Source organism: Macrobrachium rosenbergii, chromosome 29 (assembly GCF_040412425.1).
Source record: "Macrobrachium rosenbergii isolate ZJJX-2024 chromosome 29, ASM4041242v1, whole genome shotgun sequence".
Lineage (NCBI taxonomy): Eukaryota > Metazoa > Arthropoda > Malacostraca > Decapoda > Palaemonidae > Macrobrachium > Macrobrachium rosenbergii.
The window spans coordinates 24,419,584-24,429,080 of NC_089769.1; the positions used below are offsets into that span (position 1 = coordinate 24,419,584).

The following is a 9,497-nucleotide window of genomic DNA, read 5'->3' on the forward strand; positions in this document are numbered from 1 at the left end:
TGAAGTCGAGTTGATTTTATGGGACTTGAAGAAAATCGTTGCCAGGTAAAATGAGAGAACATTAAGCGCTTTTCCGTATTTGTATACTGCATATAAACTTTGTATAAAAAACTAACAAAGTACTTCAAAAGAAATGTTAGGAAGTTTGCAGTAGTACTGGACTGAGAGAAACCTAAAAACTTGGTTTTAATATGTGGTTCTTAAATACCCAGACTCATTTTCATAGCTTTCATATGGCAAAATAAAGATATTTTGAAGGAAAACTCAGTTTTGAAGATACTGCCAAAGAGACTGATCCTAAAATTAAGTTAAAGGTACATTCATAAAGCTCTTGATAAAAATGAGAAAAGATACACTGCAGAAACATTTACATATTCAAAAGGAGTGTTTAGAGTGCAGACCTCTCATCCACTTAAGATTCCTCATCCACATCTCGATTTCCCTTGAAATCCAATAACTTACTGTCAGTCACGAGGCCTACCGTAGGAGACAAAGTAAAAGCAAAGCAAGTTAAATCGGCTACGTCATTTAGTGTTATATATTTGATTAGCATTAGAGGCATAAGTTTCCGTAAGGGGATGAAAGACAGGGTCAGACGTACCAGCCATGTCAAAGTTAAATGAGTTTTATTTCAGTTGATATTAAGGATTTTACACTGACGAATAGAGACTGCAGCAACAGACCTATGACCAGAATGCTCTAATTTGCTTTAAAATCTAATTTGGAAATCACGCTTAGATACTACCTTTAACACAAAATTAAGAATGGAACGAGTTTACTTTGATCATGTGATCCACTGCTATTCTTTTGTGGCGAAACACACACCTCCTGGACGTAAGTATTTTATGGCAACAAAGGATTGTTGTTGCTGATGATGTTGATCCTTTTAAGTCGAGTCAAAATATCAGGAGTTACAGTGGGTAGTAATACAGAACCTTTGCTAGAAACATTGCTGAACTAGGGAATGATATAGCACAGTATTTACGGCATCCATGTAAAGTTTATCATCTTGCCATGTAAGATGTAAAATGAAAGTAACGCCCGTATTAATAATCAGTGGGCTGAGGTAGCTAAACTCCAGCAAACTATACGTATATATCAAATATTTCAATAAACACTAGCCAAACAAAAACCTCGAGTTGAACAAGATACATATTGACTATTTTCACTCAAATCTTCTATATATACATAGTGTAAATATATACATATGAATTTTTATCACAAACTCACTTTATATTCACAGACATTAAGTTACAGATGTTTAATATCTAATTCGCCCTACCTCAGGAATACCACCGAAGGTTCCCCTTCGGTGATAATCCCAAGATAGAGCAAATTATATATTAAACTACATTGTAGCTTAATGATGTTTGTGGATACAAACATTAACACAATCCTGCATATTGGCAACAATCATTTGAGCGAATCCTGCATATTGGCACCAATCATTTAGGCGAAATCAGAGTAAGGAAAAAGAGGCAGAAGTATTTTAGGACATGTTTTCACGTGGTGATAATTCTGTAATCGGTTGGCGGATAACTCAGTAGTTAACTGGTTCATAATTGACAGTTAACACAATTAGTTAATCATTACTCGGCCACGGTAGGAAATCTCAAAAAAACACGAAAAATGTGCTTGATATTTTCTGTTTTTTTTGTATAAGCATAATATTGAAGAATGTTTCATGGCGGTGAACAAACAAAAACCAGATGTAAAGCCAGAACTAGGTGACTAACCTTAGCTATGAGAAGTTTGCGGATTAGCCAGGATAAAAGGTAGACCGATCTTTAGTTCTTGTCCTGGCGCTCTCAATTCTAAAGCGAACCCAATTTACTCGCAACTCTAAAACTAACCCATTTACTCGCAAAAACTATTACCAAGAGATTGGCAAAACTAAAGACCACACGCACAACGCCCATCCTCACGAAATCCTTTGAGCAATTTTAACATTCAAAAGTTTAGAGCCAGAGACAAGGCTACCAACTAATTAAAGAATGCATTAAGCAAAAATCCTGCATTTCTACCGGCTCACTTACCCAATACACAGAAGTTAAACGCTAAAGCTTGTGTTGTAGTAACCATCGACTGTCACTAACTTCAATTTATAGGCAACAAATTACAAATTACAATACAATAGAAAATTTGCTGCCTGCTTACCTTTAAAACAATTATTACTTTTACATAGCAATTTGGATTCAATTCCACCCCGTAAGATCCTTAAATTATTTTCTTGGCGGTATCTCATGTCAAAGTGAATTTTCACTTCCAACTATTATCGATGTCACCTTCACAAGTGTTCACAGCCAAATGCTATCTCCAGATCATAAGGAATGATCTTAATAAACATTGATTATTCCTGTCATCAGTGGGCTCAAAATACAATATCACTTTCCTGAATAGAAGTTTAAATCTGCATAGACTATAGCAAGTAAACACTAAAATTCGAGGTTAATAAACTAGAATCTCTTTATAATTAAAAACCACTATTTATGCTGGTCTTTATACACTAAGTAATACATAAAGTCAGATTATTAAAAAATTTGAATAGTAGGTAGTCTTCTGGGTAACCGAATCCAGAGCGCTTCGAATCCTCACAGGATATTCAGTCTTAACGATAAGCGTTGCTTTCCATTAGTATTAGTGACGATGTTAAGGTCTGCTGCAGCTACACCAAGAGCCTGTGCACAAAAAAGTAGTTTGGTTTTAGAATATAATAAAAGTTTCCATGACATAACCTACCCTCTTAAAGTGAAAATAGTCTGTTCAATTACTCCCAGCAGCTATTCTAAGGTTATAATTAATACTATTATCGTATGAGTGAGTCTCCATTAACAATCCCATGTGTTAGTATTGTTACTTCAAACTGCCATCAACTATCGCATTAACAATCCCATATATTACTACCATTGATCCTTCCAACTCTCAAAAAAGATAACAGGATAGAGAATGCCATCCTTTAAGATAAATTTAATAGGACACCAATCTTACACTGAAACAACCGCATCTAACTTTAGTGCTACATAACTATGAAAGGTGCCATGCAACTGCAGACTACTATCTGGCAACTTTCGTCCTTTAGTATCCTGACTTCAGGGAATTGAAACTACACAACCCCACGGGGCAAAAAATTAAGTTGGGGAATTCAGGATAAGAAAGGGGTTCCCGAAGCAAGCTTCGGCGCTGGAGAAAGGTGGATGAAGGTAGGGGTCATGAAAATAGGCAATGCAATCTGAACTGTCGATTTCCTAGCATGAAAGCTTTGCTTGAAGAGTAATAGGGGGAGGGTGGGAGTGTTGAGCACGTTGACGGAACGACGTTAACAGCAGTACCCAAATTTGAATTACAATTTCCCCTATTAACCAGCCAAAAAAATTCTTTAACATAAAGACCTAGGCCTTTTGGAAAATCGTTAAGATCCACCTATTACCTGTCTAGTTTCTGTTTACTAGTGGGGAAGGGAATGAAATTCTAAGTCATTAGAGTATATTAGACAGTTACCCTACCCTATAGTTCCTATTTGGACGAGTCGGTAGAGTTCTCAGCTAGCACTCTGCTAGTCCCTACTTAAGTCTCCGGCCGGCCGATGAAGAAAAAGAGAATTTATTTCTGGCGATAGAAAAATTTCTCGGTATGTGGTGGCTCGGATTCCACAATAAGCTGTAGGTCCCGTTGCTAGGTAACCAATTGGTTCTTAACCACGTAAAGTAAGTCTAATCCTTCGGGCCAGCCCTAGGAGAGCTGTTAATCAGCTCAGCGGCCTGGTTAAACTAAACTTTACCCTACCCTATTCTTAGCTGCACTAATACATTCAAACTTACATCTCATGACACGAAAGACTCAGTACTGTAATACCCTATAAATAACTGCTATTAATAACAAGCACGGTCAAATGTCTCCCTAGGCCTGACTCTGGCGTTTTCACCAGTGTATTCCCAAGCATCCTTAAGAGACAGCGTTTATTAGCACATTCTTTACCCTATTCTAGCCTATCCTATATTTCAAGTTCCATATCTAACTTTCCTTCAAGTCTAGCTACATGAAAACTATCAACCTTGCAGTTTTAACCAAAGTTTGAAGTTGGTTGGTTTGAAATTCCTGTTTGTCACAATGTCACCATTGTTTTTGAACTTCCTGTTGTGCATGGTGACTTGGTCACCATGCACAACAATCAAGTCCACCTTTGCCTGGCAGGTGGCACGGCCACCCCGGCAAAGGTGGACTTCGGAAGTTGGCAAAGAATAACTTACTTTATAAAAGCAAAACTTCACACATACGCAAAACTTCACACATACGCAAAACTTCACACATACGCAAAACTTCACACATACGCAAAACTTCACACATACGCAAAACTTCACACATACGCAAAACTTCACACATACGCAAAACTTCACACATACGCAAAACTTCACACATATGAAGCTGAAATAATTACTCAAGAGCTTTAAAAAGAGCTATTGTTCAAAAACTTCAAAATTCCAAAATAGCGACTTAACTAAACTTCATTCTAAAAAAACAAAAGTCTAAAAAACAAAACTAGCTGAAATTACAAGATCAAAGCTTTAAATAAGGCAAAATTGTTCAAAATTTAAAGTTTAAATCCATTAACCAAAAAAATACTACATTAACTAAACTTTTCTAAAAATTACAAACATTAAACCAACAAACTTCCTGAAATTAAACCATCAAACTTCCAACCACATTAAACCAAAAACTTTCAATAAATTAAACCAACAAACTTCCACCACTAAACCAACAAAAAACGCACATTAAACCAACAAACTTTACTCTTAAACCAACAAACTTTAAACCAACAAACTTCCACGCACATTAAACCAACAAACTTCCACGCACATTAAACCAACAAACTTCCACGCACATTAAACCAACAAACTTCCACGCACATTAAACCAACAAACTTCCACGCACATTAAACCAACAAACTTCCACGCACATTAAACCAACAAACTTCCACGCACATTAAACCAACAAACTTCCACGCACATTAAACCAACAAACTTCCACGCACATTAAACCAACAAACTTCCACGCACATTAAACCAACTTTTGATGGTAAAATAACTAATAATCAAAAACAAATTAAATTGAAACAAATTCTAAAGTGCAACAATTCCTAAAATTTCTTGAAATGTTCAAAGCTGGTAAGGTTTAACCTTTGCAATTTTAAAGAAAAATTTCAAATTCCTCAAAACTAAGGTTTTGAATCTGAGAATCTGAAAATTAATCAAATGCATTAAAACAAAGCCTAAACTTAAAGTGAAAACTTACGAGTTTTTGATTCTCAAAAAACGAAGCTAAATAGTGTTCGGGGGGTTGCTCAAGTCACTCAACTAAAAACACAAAATTCTTACTCACCCATTAATCCTGTTTAGTCATCAGGTATCGGTACATCTAAGAACTCTGTGGCACGCTTATTTAACGACACACCCTGCCTGAAAAAAAATATACCATCACTGACATTTACGACACACCCTGACCTGAAAGAAAATATATATTAAAGCCCAAAATGTTCTAGCAAGTAGAAAGAACCAAAGGCTGGCTATTGGTTACAATCAACTGATAAGTTTTGAAATACTAAGAAAAGGAGCAGCAAGCAAGGCTTCCTAAATACTGAGAGTTTAGTTTATTGCCACTAAAGTCTACAATAATTAAATTTTAAATCAATATAATATACCCCATATTAGGAAGGCTATTGTAGTCGAATTAAGCCTCTCTGATCCTCAAGAAACTTTAAATCCTATTGCATCGTAAGACTTCCTCTATTGCAGCATAAAGTTAAAATGAAAAAATCTGTAGTGTTGCATAAGATGGCTAGTAAAAACTAAAATGCATAGAATTACCACTCAAAGCATCCTAGTTTAGCTTAGTAATTACCACTCAAAGCAACCTAGTTCAGTTAAGTAATAGGCTTCGAAACAGTCTTAAATACCATGTTGAAGGACAATCTGTTGAAGGGCAACAATACAATAAACACTAAACATTTTGAATAGCTGTTGTATGTAATTGCAACTAAAAATCGAAAACAATATTTGAAGATATAAACCCCGCAAACTAAAAACTTTCATATGACAGCTGTATGTCATAGCTCAAGTACCACAATCTAAATACCTGAAGTAAAACTCAAAACTGGCAATAGTATCCACTCGCCAACCCAACAAACCTTGCAGCACGCCTTCACGCCTAAAATCTTGCAAAGTTTTTTCACAATACGACATATCTGAGAAACTGCAAGTTTCCAAAGACCTCAAATTAATACTGTAAACAGAAGACATGCAAGTGAAGCAATATAGCATTTTTACAATGCACACTATAACTATAAAACAAAATACCGTCTGAAGTAAAAATCATACAAGAAAGGAAATTTAAAAATGAACTACTCCCTTATTCTGACGAGAAAACATTAAAACAATCATAAAATATAAGAAGCACCTTACTATGAAAACGAACAAGGACCCGCCAAAAAGGGAGTCATTCCTGCGGAGGACTGTACATAACGTGAAGCCAACGAACTTGCAGTTTAGCGGACAACACGGTCGAGATCCCAACCGCAAATGAACAAAAAAGTCGAGCTAGTATCAAGGAAACCTGTCTTACCAAGCCGGAGACTCTACAACACTGAAACAAGCTGTTCTTGAGGATAACAGCCAACGACCACTGCAACTGCCTGTTCGTGGGACGTCGCTTTATCGCCCTTTCGCCCCCAAAGAAGTTAGGGCGATGATCAGAAAATCGACAGAAATTATTTATTATTATTATTATTATTATTATTATTATTAGAGTTGCCGGGCACTCTTCGAAACTCAAGTATCAGAAGTTAGCCCATCTGCAAAAAAAAAAATATTATTAATTAATTTGCTTTCCTTTTTAAAAAGCAAACCACCTGAATTATGTATTAAAGTTTGGTCTTTATCTGGAATTATTACTATTATTATTATTATTATTATTATTATAGTTGTTGCTGTTGTTTTCAGCACCTGGGCTTAAGCATGTTTTTACTAGCGTACTTAATTTAGTATACTGTATTGTGTTCATCTTATCGTTCGTCGTATATGGCCCGGAGCTGAAACAAAGGATATTATTATCATTATATTATTAGTTAATTAATGTAACATGGCGTCACAATGACATGGTCATAGACAAAAATAGTATAGAACATTTTTTTTAAGGTGATTCAACAGTGACCTTATTAACTCGCGCCAATGAATGCAAGGTAATTTTTATAATTAAATTTATTATTACTAATTAAAGGCTAATCTACTACGGTAAAAGGTCACCTTCAGCGGTTTGCCATGGATTCAAGGCTTGCAGTGATAAATATATCCCAAAATTTTGGGGAAATTGAGAAGGTAGGAGGACAAAGCGGCATTAAATAAATCAGTATATCTGTCGTAAGTGATTAATTAGCGGCTAACTCGAACAAAGGTCAGTGAATTCACTTTTATATCATCGCCTGATATTCAATCCTGTTTCGATATTATTAGGTGGAGCTATGGGAAACTATTATCATGAGGGTTTTATATATATATATATATATATATATATATATATATATATATATATATATATATATATATATATATATATATATATATATATATATATATATATATATATATATATATATATATATATATATATATATATATATATATATATATATATGTGTGTCTGTGTGTGTGCATGTGTGTGTGGTAGGTGGAGCTCTGAACAATATGATCATATATTATATATATATATATATATATATATATATATATATATATATATATATATATATATATATATATATATATATAATATATGTATGTATGTATAGATAGATAGATAGATAGATATATATATAGATAGATAGATATTAAGGCACCAATATACTTTAATATCCAGTTCACTACACCTCTGAAATAACTTAACTTACATCCAAGAGGAATTATGATTAATAAATGTTTCGTCACCAGATCTCAAGAGAAGTGTAAGTTGCGTGGCTTATTATGAATATGTCGAATTTGTCTTATACACCGAGGGCTTTTCTTGTATTCACAAACATTAGGCCAAAAATATCATAGAATATCAGTTCACTATATTAGGTGGAGCTCTTAAAATATACATATATATATATATATATATATATATATATATATATATAAAATATATATATACAAATATATATATATATATATATATATATATATATATATATATATATATATATATATATATATATATATATATATTATTATGATTAGCAAGAATTCGCTAGCAAATTACCTCCCCCCCCCCTCCTTTGTTGTTGTTGTGTTTCATTTACTGCCAGCCGGCCGATCGATAGACCATCTGTCTATCGACTTAAAACCAAGGGTTTAAAAGATTAAAGGCGCTCCCATTTTTGATAAAGATCTTTCCTTCGAGGCAAAAGTAATCTGGCTTGGGCGTTTCTCCTACAGGCCAAAACCTCCAAAGCGGGCAGCAGGTGCAATGAGTCAAAGCATCTGTGTTGGGCGCACCCCCCCTGCCCCATAGGAGGGGATAAAAGGCAAAAAGCCCACGAGGTCTCGGCACACGCGGGCTGGAAGATATGGAGTGAACTTGTGAAGACGTCCCCAACACCTGGCCCCATCGATGCCCTTGCATCCTAACCACGTGGCCCTTTCAAAGTATACTTCTCCTCGTGTCCTTCGACCGTATTCCTCGAGCCCACACGCCATTGCTTGGGTTTCGAGGAGTCCCCATCGCCTTGCCCCTTTACGGAAGCCCTTGCATCTCACCACGTGGAAGAAACTCGCCCTCGGAAATCGCAAGTCATCCACGCACCGCCTTCTACGCGCCCTCGGAAAATCTGCTAAGGTAAAGTGCCCTGGAAGAGCCCCATTTCAGTCACGCTTTTGTCTCGTAATATTTTCTTAAAGAGAAAGCCAGAAATCTCCCTTGTCTAATGTCCGTGCGCCTCTTGCATCGGCAGTATTAATTCTTTATTACTCCTTTGGCACCCTCAGTGCAGCTTCGAATTCATTATTCTTTTGTCTATTTTCATTACTGGCGTATAATGTGCATATCTCTCATTTCAGAGGGATCCTATTTCGTGGAAGCTTCTCGGACCGTGTCTGGAATCCCCGTTTCATTCAATCCCGTAGGAATCTCCTTCAGGATAGTACTCTACTTGAGTTCCTCTTTCCCGTACTGATATCATTTATGTAAATACACTCCTTTAAATTTGCCCACGTGTTTTACGTAATATTTCCCTCAGTAACAAGAGCCCTAAGCTCATATGAAATTCTCCTTTGTTTTCCTCTTTTTTTACGTTTTCCCGTACCCACGAAGTCAGAATCACAAGGCTAAATTAACTTAAATTGTTGCTACCTGTCTCACAGAGCATATTTCAAACTAAAACCACGGAAAAACGTAAAAATGGCGACCTGGCCATAGATCTCGTTTTGCAGTTGCAGTTCCCCTAGTGTTGCTTTATTGCATTTGCAACTTGC

The 9,497-nt window shown here is 35.7% G+C and overlaps 2 long non-coding RNA genes across 2 annotated transcripts; one reads left to right on the plus strand and one right to left on the minus strand.

The window, feature by feature from the left end:
* Window positions 1-2,464: 2,464 nt before the first annotated feature.
* Window positions 2,465-5,471, minus strand: LOC136854414 (uncharacterized). Its single transcript, XR_010857688.1, has 2 exons — window positions 5,377-5,471; window positions 2,465-2,678 (listed from the first exon to the last, which is right to left on the minus strand). It is a non-coding gene; the product is annotated as an uncharacterized lncRNA (long non-coding RNA).
* Window positions 5,472-8,741: 3,270 nt separating this feature from the next.
* LOC136854415 (uncharacterized) lies at window positions 8,742-9,232 on the plus strand. The gene is made up of 2 exons (XR_010857689.1): window positions 8,742-8,862; window positions 9,084-9,232. It is a non-coding gene; the product is annotated as an uncharacterized lncRNA (long non-coding RNA).
* The last annotated feature ends 265 nt before the right edge of the window (window positions 9,233-9,497 follow it).